General features: G+C 52.9%; 1 long non-coding RNA gene across 3 annotated transcripts; it reads left to right on the plus strand.

Moving 5' to 3' along the window:
• The first annotated feature begins 1,303 nt into the window (after window positions 1-1,303).
• Window positions 1,304-14,695, plus strand: LOC107518476. 3 transcript variants are annotated; one of them, XR_004952147.1, is made up of 4 exons: window positions 1,304-1,883; window positions 9,232-9,335; window positions 10,278-10,385; window positions 12,693-14,695. It is a non-coding gene; the product is annotated as an uncharacterized LOC107518476 (long non-coding RNA). The 3 variants fall into 3 exon arrangements; XR_001598865.2 differs by lacking the exon at window positions 10,278-10,385 and having other exon boundaries at window positions 1,306-1,883; XR_001598863.2 differs by lacking the exon at window positions 12,693-14,695 and having other exon boundaries at window positions 1,306-1,883; window positions 10,278-12,111.
• The last annotated feature ends 354 nt before the right edge of the window (window positions 14,696-15,049 follow it).

Below are 15,049 nucleotides of genomic sequence, written 5' to 3' on the forward strand. Positions count from 1 at the left end.
ACTTTTGGATGTGAAATGGGGTCACCGACGTGGTTGCTGAAACTCCCGACCCTCACGCCACACACAGGACCGACGTGGAGTGTGAGGGTCCGGGGAAGGCGTGGCCGCCACAAGTTCACGCCCTCCTCTCACTCCGCAGGGGCTGGAATCAGGCCTTGGGGACCGAATCCCAGCCGAGCTGCGTAGTATCTGTGTAGCTCGAACCGATGCTTTTTATTCTCTCTTGAGCATCAGTTTCCTCATCTGTGAGGACTGAGGGATCTACTCATGTCAGGACACCCAGCAGGGACCACCCAGCAGGGACTACCCAGCGCTCTCCTGACAGGGAGTCACACAGGTTAGGGTAGCATTCAGGTTCGAGGCCTCTGGGGTCAGACAGACCTGAATTCACATCTCGACTCTCCCTCTTACAAGCTGGTGACCGTGGACAATGCACCTCACTTCTCTCGAGCCTCTGTTTTCTCACCTGCAAAGCGGCTGGAATCACACCTGCAGATTTCCTAGGGCTCCTGGGAGAATCGATTAGCAAAGTGTCATTCAGGTAATTACTACTGTTTAAAGCCTCATAAATTTAGGTCCTTCTCAGATGGAAATGAAACTATCACTGTGACCAGGTCCAATATGACACCCAAAGCCCTAAACAAAATTACAGATTTATTATTCAACCAAATCCATGAAAATAATTAGTCTCATTCATCAGGATCCTGCCTGACAAAAGAGTTCATGAAATAAGCTTTAGCAGGCAGGGGTGTGGCGAGGCGGGGGGGAGGCAGAGACACACCCTGAAGAAAAGATGGGGGTTGCTCTGCTGTCTACCCTTCACAGCCTCCCTTTGCCCAAAGCAACACACATCACCCGCTCACTCAGCCTCTCCCTCACCCGCCTTTGGTTCCCCAGGAAGCCAACACCTCAGACACCTCGTCCTGAGATGTGTCGAGCAGGTGTGTCCCACCTCGGAGGGCCTGTCCCTCCTAATAAATCTATGTTTTTCCGTTTGTTTGTGGACAAAGGTAGGTGGCCTGTGGCCCGGAGAGGCAGGCGGGAAGCGACCTTCTCTAACTCAACTCCACGGTTTGTTTGCAAGAACACAGACACACACAAGTGGCCTCTGACGAAGTGTGTTCCGACATCATATACAGGGCATATTTTGCTCAGAAACATGCCCTGTTAGTTGTTGAAACCTTTTTTGCATTCCCTGAAACAATGTGGTGTATTTTCTTTTGGGGGGCAGTAAATAAAAGTCTTTTATGTTGACAATGATAATATTATATTCTACGATCTATTTGCATTTCTCTATTCTGTGGATTTTATTGCTCGGTATAAATCCCCAGGCCGAGGTGAATTAAGCTTCACTCAGGGAGAATCGGTGCATTTTATCATAGAGCCGGACAGCTACCTGCACACGATGTCGCCTGCGTGAACTGTTTTTTTTGCCCAGATATGCAGGGTGGACGCATAGGAAGGAAGAAATGGGTACGTGTGTGCCGGTGTTGGATCTTCAATCAAACTGGATTTTCAAGCAGGAGCTGTTCTGTGCACACATTCTTTTCGTGTGCTGCATGAGGCCCCCATTCCACCGGTCAGGTCCCCGAGAAAGCCACCTGTGCCTGCTTCGGCCCTACCCAGGGCGCTTCAGCCCAGGTGGTGAGCAGGAAACAGAGACGTGCAGAGGAGCCGAGTCTTGCGTCACGTTCCTGGGGGCTTCAGAACACTTCTGAGCGTGGGAGCATCTTCTCCTAACCGGCGAGTCAGTAAGTTTCTGAGACAGACAGGACACAAGCTTCGGCCTGGGTTAATATTAACCCTCAGCCATCCGCTGAGCACTGACTATGCGCCATGCGCCCTAAGCACGCTCTCATTTAATCCTCACCACATCCTGTGAGGTAGGTGGCTGCTATTCTCCCCATTGTACAGATGGGGAAACGGAGGCCCAAAGTGCCACAGCTGGTAACTTGCAGAGTTAGAATTCAACCCCTGGGCTCTCTGGTTCCAGCTGTATTTATTTGTGGCGGGAGGAACGATGCTAATTTGGCTCTGAAAACCATCAACGGTGTTCACAAAATCCTTCCTACTCCGGGAATAAAAACATCAAGAAAGAATGAATGAGCGGTTTTGACGAGATCATCATGTCTGTTTGGTCATCTGGCGACTGTACATTTCTGTAATGTCTTGCCATTTCGGTCAAGGCTGTCTTTTCTTCTTGACTCGTGCAATTTCCCAGGAATGAAAAGTGGGGTGTCTACGGAGCTGGTGTGTCTAAGAGTCGTTGGCTCTCTTGAAGGGTTTGGGTTGTAATGTCACCCCAAATCCCTTGGAAAGAGCAGAGGGTCCCTGCTTCAGCTCCACAGAGAAGAGCCCCCCAGACATGGTGGTTTCTGGGTCACTAGACTAGTTAGGTTAAGCAGACAGGTCTTCAAAAGCCCAACATGTAATGGAAAAGTTCTGCGACTTGGATTTCATGTCATAAAGTGTTTATTTAATCGTATTGCGAGCCCATTTATCTTTTCTGAGTCTAAGGAAGATTCGCTCAGTCAGAAGGGGTAGATGGAAGGGGATTAATAAATGATTTCTTTTTCGACTCGGCCTGGGCCTGATTTGAACGCCTGCTTTCAAATTGAGCTTTTAAGTGTGGCATTCGTGAGGGAAATTGCCCTTTTATTTTCAAGGTAATTGATTCCTATTTTTTCACTTTCCATTTCCCTCTAGAAAAATCAGAATGTTTACAGAATTTAGCTTCTCACTGGGCGACTTTATAAGGTAAGGACTTCAGCATCGTAAAAGAGACCAGTGTGGCCGTGACATTCAGGACAGGGGCGGTCAGGCCTGTCCTTTTGCAGATGACCTGACCATAGCAGCCAGCCTCAGAGAGTATATTGATTTCACTGTGTTTTCACTTGAAACACCAAAGGAATGTCCACACTTCGTCCTTGCGCCCGGGCTGGGGTAAGGAGAGCTAGGATTCTGGCCAGATTTTCTCATCCATGAAGCAGCTGAGGGTGATATTGCTCAGAGGCAAAGCCTGGAACCACATGCTAAATCAGCTTAGATCAGTGTCTTTCAAAGTGTCCAACAAGTGAGAGTTGATTTTAGGTGGCACTTGGGTGGGACTTAAGTAAGGTCGAATCGCAGTGATATAACGATTATCTTTCCAGCTCAACTGTCTTTCAATCCTTCTGATTATATCAAGGACAAAGTCTCAGTTTGATGCTCGATCTTTAACTTTCTCGCTCTCTCTCCCTCCCCCCATCCCTCTCTCTCTCTTTTTTAAAGAAAGAAAGCCCAGGCCTGAATGTTGGACCTTTAGAAGCTTACAGTTTCTGGTTTGCATGTAATAACCTGGCTTTATTTTTCCTCGTTTTGTTTTTATGATGACCTTTGATTGCTGGCAGTTTGAAAAGTAGGATATAAAGCTTCATTTTAAGACAAATGGATTTAAGATTATTTTTTTTTCTTTTTTTTTTTTTTTTTTGCTATAAAGTAAATAACCGTGTTTGCGGGTGTGGCAAAACTCACCCGCATGGCATATGAACCCTCTCATTTGGCACACACTAGTCTTAGTGGCCCAGCAAGAAATGAAAGGTCGTTTTCTCTAACATTTTCAATCTGCCCTCTGCCCTTCCCAGCTATGTGCCTTCGCCTCCTCGGGCTTTGTTTTCCTCATCTGTAAAGTGGGTATTACAAGCAGTTGGAGGAAAGCATTTCTTAGGAAATTTATTTCCTCAGACAAGGCAGGCGATGTGGTTGATATTCATCCGAGAAGTGAAATAACACGGACAGTGATCCCTGGGCTGTCTGAGCCTTGGGAAAAGTAGGTTCCCTCACCAGGCGGTTAGTAGGGTTGTGTTTCCGCAAGGCCAAGGCTCCGAGTTTGCCGCTGGGTGGGGGAAGCTGAGATATAGTTCCTCCCCCGGCAACCTGGTGAGGAAATGCACTCCTGAGGCCAGAAGATCCAGCAAACCCATCTGGCCGACGGCTGGGCAGCGTGAAGGTCAAAGTGCTCAGACAGGCTTTCCCCGTCTCAGGCTGCCGAGTCTTTGGCGATGGAAGGCAGGCTCTGAACTAAGCTTAATTAAAATTCACTCTTAATTAGGACCATTACTTCAAATCAACTCTACGTAATGAAGCTGTGCAATCATAATTAAGGCCAGAAATAGCATTAGGGAGCACAGAATGAGACCCAAACGTGGGTGGGCCCAGAGCCAGTGGGGACTGCGAGGGGACTTCTGGAGTCCACAGAATTTTCAGGTAGTCAGGGACCGACGAGTCCGTCGCTGGAAGAACCTCGGAGGAAGACGCACTAATCACCACGACAGTTTGGGATGTAGGGAACCCTGAGAGGCAACGCCTGAGTGATCTTACGGGGCGACGTCAGGCAGAGGGGCCCCCAGGGAATGAGGAGGACAAGGCCCTCTCCAGGAGGAGGCTCCAGGCCGTGCCTCTGACTTGCAGGTGATGAGGGCAGGTCAGCTCTCCAGAAACAATTCCCCCCAGCTGCAAACTCAGGGTGGAGGGCAGCTGCCTCCCAAACAAGGACGTCTCAATGACTCTCTGCGAATTCATGGTGGGGGCCCCTGGGGTTTCACGGCAGCAAAGTCAGGATCGACGACTCTGCTCGTAGCACCCAAGGGTACATGTGGCGCTTAGTTTTGTGGTCGTGGTGGTGATCGTTTATGTTTTAACTGAAGAAGAGAGGGCGGTGACGTGGGACGGTCACCGATAAGTGTGTAAAGATGAGGAGCGTGGGTTTCGGGGTGAGGCCATTGGAGCTTGAACTCCGGATGTGCCGATTCCTGGCCAAGTTCCCTTCACTCCTCAGCGTCTGCATCTGCAATGTGAGAGTTATTGTAATAGCTTTCTCAAAAGCTGTTCTGAGACTCACGCCTGACACATCACAACTAATTTTATATTGAGAACTTACTACGTATCCAGCACTGTTCTGTGTTTTACATACGAGGTGATTTTATCGCCGCCATTGCCCTATGAATAGGTATTATTACTTTCTCTGATTTATAGATAAGGTGTCTGGGGCTCAGAGAGGTTAAGTAGCCTGCTTAAGGTAACACAGCAAGTAACTGGCAAATAGAGCTGCACGTATGATAGCTATTATTATAAAGATACTATCTGTTTGTCTATCTGTGCGATCTGTTGGTCAGAGTGGGTAAGACCCACAGACAACACGTGCTCAGAATCTATACATGGAAGCCCTGAAGGAGGTCGCTCGCCCATGCTTGTCCCCAGATCCCAGATCCGTGTCTCTGACACGGGCGGAGTGGGCCGGGCACTTGAGCTCTGGCAGGAAGGACTGCTGGGTGCCGACCCCAGAACTGCAGAGTTGGAGGGTAAAGAGAGAAAAAGAAAGGGTGCCCTCCTCCTGCTGTGTTTTTACTTAGCGCTTCGGTTTTCCGGGCTCGGGAGGCCCTGGGAATTAGGCTCAGGCGGGGTTGGGGGTGGGGGTGGGGGCGAATAGGCTGCGGTCCCCCCGCGAGCCCCCGGCCATTCAGAGCGTGCCGTCTGCCGCCTTCACGAAGGCCGACCCGTGCCTGGAACAGAGACGGGCTCCACACCTACGCCACCTCATTTAGTTTTCATCGCAGCCCCCAAAGTCAGAAGTTTTCACTCCCAATTTGCAGCCTGGGACAACGAGACTCGCAGAAGCTGAGCTCTTGGCTCACTGACCCATGTGAAGTTCCTCCTTTGATGCTCAAATTGAGTTTTTAATTCACTCCACCAAACCCCATGCTGTCCCGGATATGCTGGCCAGGCAGCCGGAGTGTCCCCCAGACTCTCTCCCTGCTCCCGGCCATGGCTGGCCAGCAAGAAGGACCTCTGTACCCCCAGATGTGGAACCAAATATGCCTTTAGTGCCAAAGAGATGGTGCGGTTCCGGGTTCCTGAGCAGCCTCGGGCCCCTGCCGCGATCGCCCTCAGGCACTTTCACTCTGCTAGCTCGCCTCCAGGGATGGGGACGTCACCACCTGCTGAGTGAAATCCTTCGCTTCCGGGTGGCGGGGTAGAGCAGGAGGGAAACTTGGCCTCGGCTTGACGCACGTGAAGGCCTTGCGATCCAGACTTCAGATACCATCTCTGGATGAGTCCTCCGCATAGGCACGGCGTGAAAAGGGTTTGTCTGTTCAATATCAGTGCTTCAAACATTTGTTGTTGTTGTTGTTGCAGAGCTATGTTATGACGAGGAAAACAAGAAGGGACCTGGTTCATTCCCCCACGTCTAGCCAGGCTCTGAGACTTAGGCGGGACATCTCTGGTTGGGCCCTAATCTGCACACTGGCTAAGTTTCGTCTCCCTGGGGAGGGTCCGGAGAGCACTGGCTCTGTTCGGGCCTCTCACATCCCTGCTGTCCTTCCCACGGAGGTGTGGGCATTGGAGGCTGATGAGGAAAGGTTCAAGTTTACTGCCCAGCACCAGCTCCAGACAGCCAAGAGCCCTGCTGGTTTTGAGACGTGGGCGAACGGCGGGGCTGAGAAGGCTGGTGGCTCGGGCTGCTCAGGACCCCAGCGGCCCTGCCCGGTAAGGATGGCACAGCATCTCCCTGCTGCTCACGCCAGGCTGCCTTACGACACCCTTCACATGGCACCCTGTGTCAATGCTCCACGGAGCCCTGCCGCCGTCCCAATCCCAGAGAGCGCCCCAGAGCGAGGCAACAGGGGGCCGCACCCCGAATTGCAAAGGTGTTCACAGACACTGGCTCGTGAGGAGGCCACTGTCCCTCTCCCAGCCACGACCTCTTTGTCCTTTATCCCGAGAGCATTTGCCTCTATTTACACTAAATAGACCCATTTGCTGGCTCCCGTATTTTGGGCGAGCCCAGCTGGAGGCCCCCGCAGCCAGTCTGAGCAGGTCCCCGTCCCAGCGATGGTCACGTGGAAGGTTCTGCTCTTCCAACAAAGTTTAGCAAACACCTTATCTCCCACAAAGCAGCTGAGGTAATGTTTATGAAAGATCACTGTGTCACCTTCCACTGGGCCAGGCGGGGGTGGGGGTGGGGGGTGCTGCTGGGACCAACCCAAGCCCAGACGACTCCCCTGGGCCACGCTGCTTCCCCTGTGCTCACTCCTGCTCTCCCCATTTGGGTGGAAGACCGCAGAGCCTCAGTTTCCTCTTCTGTAAATGCGCCGACCTCATGCGGTCGCACACCGAGCGAGGCGCCTTACACGCGGCCCGTTCCCGCGTGCGTCGCCGTGGTCACCGTTTGGGCCACCGCATGCCAGGCCGGCTCCTTGGGGTGGGGGAGGGGTCAGGCTTCCACAGACGCGGTGGGACTGGGTCTCGCCCCACATTTATCGAATCCCAAAGCCAGTGACCTTGCCCCAGCCAGCCATGCGCTTCCCCTGCAGAGCGTAACCTGAATCTCCTCTAAACCTCACCCTACGTTCTTGCCAGGAAGAAATTTTCACGAAAACATCAAAAGGGAAATGAATCTGTTTCGAGGAACGTCCCAGGAAGGCGGACCCCGCGCTTCCTGCAGGACCCTGCGACTTTGTCCGCCGTTTTTCCGTGTGTGCCCCTTGCTCGGTGCAGGAGAGTCGGCCCTTCTGCAGCCCGTGACGGTGACGCAGCAGCGCGGGGTGCCTCCCTCGCCGTGAGAGGGACAGAGGGTGCGGGCTCGCCCTGGCTGGAGGGACGGGCATGACCAGGGAGCAAGAGGGAGCACGTGGGGGGGGGGGCGGCCGGGAGGTCTCGGGGGGCCGCAAGGAGCTCGGCGACCAAAGCCGAGAGGCAAAGGCGGAAATCTGGGGGAGCTGAGGCAGCAGCAGCGGAGGGTCGGCGAGGGGAAGGAGCGCAGGGGGAGCAGAGGGCGAGCTGTCCGCGGACCTCCGCGCCTCTCGGGGGCCGGGCAGTCCCTGGGAGAGGCTTGGCGTCGACGGTTTCTCCTCGCCCCTGCCGTCCGCCGTCTTTCTCAGGGATCCGTGTGGGCCCCGCATGGCTCAGTTCACTGTTCCGTTCGCCCTGCTCTGCGCCGGGCGCGGGTCTTGGCACCGGAGGATGGATAAGGACACCGGAGGGCTGCGCGCTGGCCTAAGGAAGGAGCGAGGTGGGCGCGGCGGGTGACAAGGGTGGTCCTAGAGGCAGGTCTGGCATGGTGGCTGATGGCGCAGAGTGGCCGGAAAAGGCTTCGCAGAGGAGCGGGTGCTGAGCTGGGTCTTTGAGGACATTGTGAGCCGTGTCCTGGTGGACCCAGGAGAGGAAGGGGACTTGGGGCAGAGGCACGGGGGTGAGGGGTGCGCCTGAGACGTGCTATGCCTGGGGGGCTGCAGTGTGCGGATCACACCTGTGTGCGGAAACGGTCTGGGGCCAAGTGGCTGCTATGCAGGTGGGCTGGTCCCCAGAGGACCTCGAGGGACCTGTCATGCGGGTCCTGGCAAGGCAAACAGACGGGTTGGATTTGTCCTTGGCAGCCCGAACCCTGTGGGCTCAGGACTGGGGACTGCGTTGAGAAATATGGGGATTTGACCCAATGTCCTCTGTATCATGTCTTCGGTTTGGGGTGAAGAAATTCTGAATTTATTATTTATCAGACGACTTCGGGAAAGCAGATATCTGGGTGCTAAGAAAATCTGATCTTTCCTTCCTTCCTTCCTTCCTTCCTTCCTTCCTTCCTTCCTTCCTTCCTTCCTTGAGATCAGTTCTTGTGTATCAGTTTTTATTCGGTGCTGCTAAAAGGTCGGTGGGGGCTGCTCATATCGGTAAGACTTGGTTCTACTCTCAAGAACCTTACAGCCAGGAGGGAGGGGCAAATGCTAACTCCACACTGTCAACCCGCAAGCTGAAGTAGTCGCTCTCCCTTTACAACCCTTAAAACACTTCGGTGGGCTTCTGTTTCCCTCAGGAAAAGCGCAGACTCTTATCCGGGCCACGGCATCCCTACGCGGGCTGTCCCGCTCACCTCCGGAGACCCATCCCCTGCCGCCTCCCTCCTTCTCCTCCTGCTCCAGGCTCACACCCCTCCTCACCCCAGTGGTCCCCACCAGATTCCCTTCCCCCACAGGCCCTCAGTGCGTGCGGTTCCCTGGACGGAAGTCACCTCTCCGGTTCATGCTAAACTCGGGTGAACATCGCCTCCTCGGGGACTCTTTCCCAGTCTCCCTGAACCAACCCCGGCCTTATCACACACCCTCACCCTCCCTGTAACACCCTTCAAAGCTCTTGTCCCTCTTCCCATTGTTTTGCATTTATTTACCTGATAACTTTATGAGTATCATTATTCTCCGCCAGATGTAAGTACCATGAGAACAAAGACTGCGTCTTTTTTAAAAAAAATCAACTTCGCCGAGGAATCGTTTTTGTACGACACGCACCTGTCCTGCGCGTTCATTTTGGTGAGTGCTGACAAGTGTGTACAAAAATCTGTACACTCGTGTAACCGCCATCGCAATCATGATGCAGGATTTTCATCGTCCCGAAAGTTCATCTGCGCCTCATACCAGTCGGCCCGTCCCCAGACCTAGGCGACCATTGTTCTGCTTCCTGTCTCTAAATGTCACTTAGGAATCATCCCTGTCGTAGTATCAGTAGTTTGTCCTTTTCTCAGATTGGTTCATGGGAGTATCCTCAGGTGAGCCATCAGCTTCTTGAGGACGGAGGCCACATTCTGTGACACTTCTGATCCTCGGGGTGGGTCTAGGCACATAGATGACCCGTGGGAATGGCACGGTCTGTCGTCTCTGTCCCGGCGTATGCGAGTGACCACTCTGTACCCACCCTCGACAGTCACCCTGACACTCACAGCCTTCCCCTCCATACCTCCAGGCTGACCGTCTGGGTCCAGGGAGCCCAAGCACACCTGCCTCTCTCCAGAATCAGTCTGGTGCTCCCACAGCCACAGGGGGAAGTTCTGGGTCAGCAACGACCATTAGGGTCAAGGCCGGGTGCTCGTGAGCAGATCCCGCCGACACTGTGAACTCGATTTCTTCAACTGCCAAAGAGAGACACTGATATCGACCTCACGGGCCGTTAAGTGGGGACATGTGCGTGAAAGTTCTGTACGAAGCGCAAAACCCCACGCTGCCTGGTGATCATTTAACTTCACCCCATCCTGGATTAACTGGCCGTGTTACCTGGGACCCCCCTTTCTCTCTCCGGATCTCCAGTTCCTTTACCCATTGTATGAGGGGCTGAACCGAAGTTCTCTTTGGTACCTTCCACCTCGGACCTTTTGAGATTTTAAGGAGCTGGGACAGGAGGGAAAGGGCCTGATTTTCCAGCACTGGAAAATTCTGTGTGGTTTTTTTTTTTTTTTTTTTTTTTTGGAAAACAACTAGGTTCTTTACAAATTTTATTCCTGGGTAAAGAATTCAACTCCAGTTCCCAGAAAACAACAACAACGACAACAACAACAACAGCGTTTTTGCATCAACAGGCTGAAATCTGTAGGTATTTCTAAGCCCATCATAGAAAGTACTAGAGCTGCTCACTTCCGGGTGTGCTGGCTGGGGCTGTGGAGCGTGGATTAGGAACAAGGCTATTTCCGAAGCACCTGTCTCCAGTCTGCCAAGTTCAGAGGAGAGAACGGCGGTGTTCTGGGAACCAGTGAGCAGAGAAGTTTTCATAACTGCCCTTAAAATAGCACAACACTGAGTCAGTCCCTTCCCTGTGACCTCTGGCAGACTTAAGGACAAGTTTCGGAAGAGCCGTTTTGCTGCTGACTCTCAGAGATCCTCACTTCCGTGTGAAGACCCAAGTGTTTCAGAGCGGAGATTCCCGTTTTACAACGAGACTCCATTTACCCGTTGGTCCCCAATGACCAAACCTTGACCCAGATTCTTCCATCTAACGGCTGTGTGAACTTGGGCAGGGTTCCCATCTCTTCGAGCCTGGGTTTGCTCACCTGTAAAATGAGGTTGGTACAACCTACCTCAGTGGTTCTTCAGAGTCAGTGAGAGGGGACATTGCCTGATGCCTGGAAGACAGTAGGGCTTCATAATTGACAGATGCCATTCTTCCTGTCTGGCAGGCGATGCTCCACGAGACCCTCCTAGTCGTGAACTTGAAATAGTCTATTTCTGCCTCTCCCAGAGTCAATGGCTCTAGCCCCGGTCTCTGGGTCCGGAGCGACCCAGTCATCATCCCCCACTTGACAATCGGGGTAGAGCTGTGCATCCTCCATGAGAAGACCTGGGGCTTACCCTGTGCCAGGACAATGGTGCTGGACGGTTGACCTGCAGAGGTCCACAAACAAACCAGTTCGAGGCAACCGAGAACCAAGAAAGGATGGAGGAGAAGGATGGGGAGAGAGGGGGGACAGAGATGCAGAGGTGGGACTGGGAGGCAGGAGCTCGTGGTGCGTGAAGGACACAGGGTCTGGCGTCACCAAGGCCTGGCTCGGAGGCCTGGCTCGACCCTTCGCTACCTGGAACTTTGGGCAAATCGACAATTCTCTTCGTGCCTCGGTTTTCTCATTTGTAAAATGGGGATACCGATGTTCCCTCCATCGGAAATTTGTCTTTAGAGAGGATTTAATGAAGTAGCATATGTAAGGCACAGTGCCTGGCTCATAACTGCCAATAAAACTGAGCCATAGCATCATAATACTTATCCGCGTAAGCATCTCGCTCTCTCAGATGTGGGGTGGCAGAACTGTCCCCACGTGTAGGTCCTTTCATTCGCACCCTGGGGTTGGGGGGGCCTCTGGGTACCCAGTTGACGGAGTGGTGCCACACGCAGGAACAGAGCTCTGTCGGGTATCTTGACTTCCCTAAGCTCCAGGGCTGTTTGTCCCACACCTGGACTTCCCCCAGCCTCTTCAAAATGTGGACAAGGCTCAGGAGCAAAGCCGCAGGAGCTGGCCTCAAGGGGGCAGCAGGAGCTTTGGAAACCCTAGGCTGCCAGAATCGGTGCACAGAGGAGGCAATCCCAGGGGCCCCGGGGAGGAGGCTGATCTGCTGGGCCAGTCTGCTGAGCTGAGAGCCGGAGTCAGGGCTGGGGCCGCGAGAGGCGAGGAAGCAGAGGCCACCGTATTAGGGTGCTTGGCCCCTCCTGCAGTCCTGTCCCCAAGCCAAGCATTTCTAGTCTGCTCAGTAGATAGGGGCTTCACGGCCACTGCACCATGGGGGGTGAAAGGTGACACGGTCTCAGCCCTCCAGGCAGTGAGGGAGGCCAGTGCAGCCTGGGGAGAGGTAGGGCCAGGGAGGGAGGGTGGTTGGGGTGCATCATCTTTCCATCAGGGAGAACTTTTTCCGAGCCACCGAGGACCGCACAGAGCCCAGGGCATTTCCCAGGACTACGCTTGAACCCCCCTGACTTCTGCCTATGGACTTGCTCACCAGTGTGTGGTTCTCAGGCTCCCTAAGGGCCACATTCCTGGGCCTTCCCCAGACCTCTGATCAGAAAGTCTGTTGTCCTGGCCAGTGGTCCAGGGGATCTTCGTGCAGGCTCACATCCGGCTGCCTCTGCTCCGTGCCGGCAACAGAAATACCTAATAGAGCGGCCACAGAAGGGACGAACACAGCTATTCATTGACCACCCCTTGCCAGGCCCTGAGCTAAGTGCCCTGTAGATGTTGTTCTATGCATGTGTCCCTTGCGATATTCCTTCGTCTGTTCTTTACGGGGGATGATGTGGACCGAGGCTCAGAGAAGTGAAGTGATGTCCCCACGGGCACAGAGCGGGCAGTACCTAAGGCAGCATCAGAACTCTGGGCCGTCTTGTTCTAAAGCGTGAATGCTTTCACTCTCCAGGTAACCAAGCGTGGGGATGGAACAGCTCAGAGGTTGTGCCCAGCCCGTGGCCAAGGAAAGGACCCAGGATGCCCGTGGCCCTGAAGAGGGGTGCCTGCTTCGGACCGTGCACCGCGGGGCCTGGCACGCATCACGCACTGAAGCACTCTGACTTTTTCTGAACATCTGGCGATACGGAGCTAAGCCCTGTGTTCTCTCCTCCGCCGGGCCTCTGCCAGGCCTCTGGCTTTGTTCTCCTGATCAGACCGGAACCCACGTGGCTCTGGGCTCGAGCCCTGTGTGTTTTGGCAGGAAAGGGGCTGGGAGCAGGAGGAGAAGCGTCTGGGTCTGAGGCTCCCTGGCAATCTGTCTTCAGATTCCTTCTGCTTCCTGAAGCCAGACCTTCCAGCTCTGCCTCCTTTTGCCTTCGGTTTTCAGCCTCGGTTTCCCTGTGTGAAACGTGGATCTCCTGCTTCCGGCCTCACTGGCAATTGGCAAAGATTCCCGTGAGATTGGATGGGAGAAGGGGTCTCTGGGAAGCCAAATGTGCAGCACAAATGTCTATCATCCCTCAGGACTACGTGCGCTATCTTGCTTTGGGATCAGACACTGGGATCAGTGCGGGGTGATCCTCTGATAGCACTGTCTCTCTCCCCGGGGACTAGGCAAATGAGATTCAAACAGTCCGTTTGAATGGTCCCTGTGGTGACCTTGCAGCTCTGATAACTCAAATGGTCCTTCTCTCATTCCTGTCTCCTCGGCCTGTTCCATCTCTAATCTCTCTGTCTCAGTTTCTTCACTATTCAAATTAGTTGTTTGAATGACTAGAAGCCAGCACTTTCTTCCGAGGCTCCATGGCCCAGCACTTGCTGAGGAATTCTCCTTCGGGCTTTCGTTGAGAAACTCCAAGTTCCCCCATGCTCCGGCCCAACGCAGGGGTGGTGGTGGCGGGGTGAGGGGCTCACAGGTCATCAGCAAAGCATCCGCTTCCTCCCAGCCTGTAGAGATAAGGAAAAGGAGCCATATGAGTGAGCATCCTTAGGCCTCCTACATAGGCGAATTTCTTCTGCGTTTGGTCAAAGGTGGCACTTACCCAGAGTGTTGACAGATTGGTGACAGGGAAAAGAACAGACAATGACATGAATAATATTGATCATTCCCGGGCAGAGAAATAGCTTCCAGAGGCCCCAAGCACCCCAACATCGTACCCCTCTCTTTTGAAATCTTTCTGGTTTTTCTGCACCAGAAAGTTGCCACCCACAGTGACAGCTATGAGGTGGTGACAGCTCCTTGGCTCTCTGGAACTGAGCTGTCTCAGAATCCTCCAATTTGGGCAAGTGCTTTCCCCTCTCTGAGCCCCCGTTTCTACGTCTGTGTAGTGGGTACTCTATCCCAGCTCCCCATTCTAGCGTGAATGGGATTCGATGAGCTAACCTGTGGAGGTGCCTGCTGAGCACTTAGTAGGTGTGGATCTCACCCTCCCGCCATGTCTCCAGGGTTTGTAACCACCCAATCTCTGACACGTCGAATAGGTGTACAAGAAATACTTTCACTTTAATTAGAAATGACATTTGCGGAAACTTAACCAGAAGACATAAAAATGCACATGGACGTGGATTACTGCTGCTTTGGTTGCATTTGTTGAGAGGGAACTAAAAAAACTCTACAAAATCAGTCAACGTCAAAAGGGGAGATGCTGAATAAACTATGGTGCATCCACAGTGCCGGATTAAGAGACAACGAATGATCATTTTTTTTTCTCTTTCTACTGATCTGAAGAGACGGCCAGGATGCACTTGGTGAAAATCGTACACAGAAGAAAACCCACAGTATGATTTTTAAAAAAACAAGCCACCTTCCTTTTCCCTCGGCTCCTGTGGATGGACATGTGTGTTGTTCTGCATCTGGTGAGATGTGGGATGATTGTACCTGTTGCCAGCATTGCTTACCTGTAAGTGGGGTACGGAGGGGAGACCTGAGTGGAGAAAAGACGTTTAAAAGTCTATTAAATTTATTTCTATTCATCTCTGAGTTGTTTGCTTTTTTCCAAACACATGTATCATTTATTTATTTATTTATTTATTTTTTTGGAATGAACTAAAGTCATTAAAAGGCCATTGTACAAAAGTCCTCCGCGAATGGAATGGGTAAAGGAACGGAATCTCATAACCTCACCATTTCACTCTTTTGAAATGGCAAATGTTTTCTCGGTTCAGATTCTCTACCAATATGCAAATACCTCTGATGGGAGCTGATAAAGCCAGTGTTGTTGCTGATCCCTAATCTGGGGCTTGTCAGCCTCAGGCCAAGATCAAAACAGGAGTGTGCCTGCGTTTGCGTGCGTGTGTGCGCGTGTGTGCTCAGAGGGACAGAGAGAA

This window comes from Rousettus aegyptiacus, unplaced genomic scaffold, assembly GCF_014176215.1.
Source record: "Rousettus aegyptiacus isolate mRouAeg1 unplaced genomic scaffold, mRouAeg1.p scaffold_m13_p_7, whole genome shotgun sequence".
In the NCBI taxonomy this organism is placed as follows: Eukaryota; Metazoa; Chordata; class Mammalia; order Chiroptera; family Pteropodidae; genus Rousettus; species Rousettus aegyptiacus.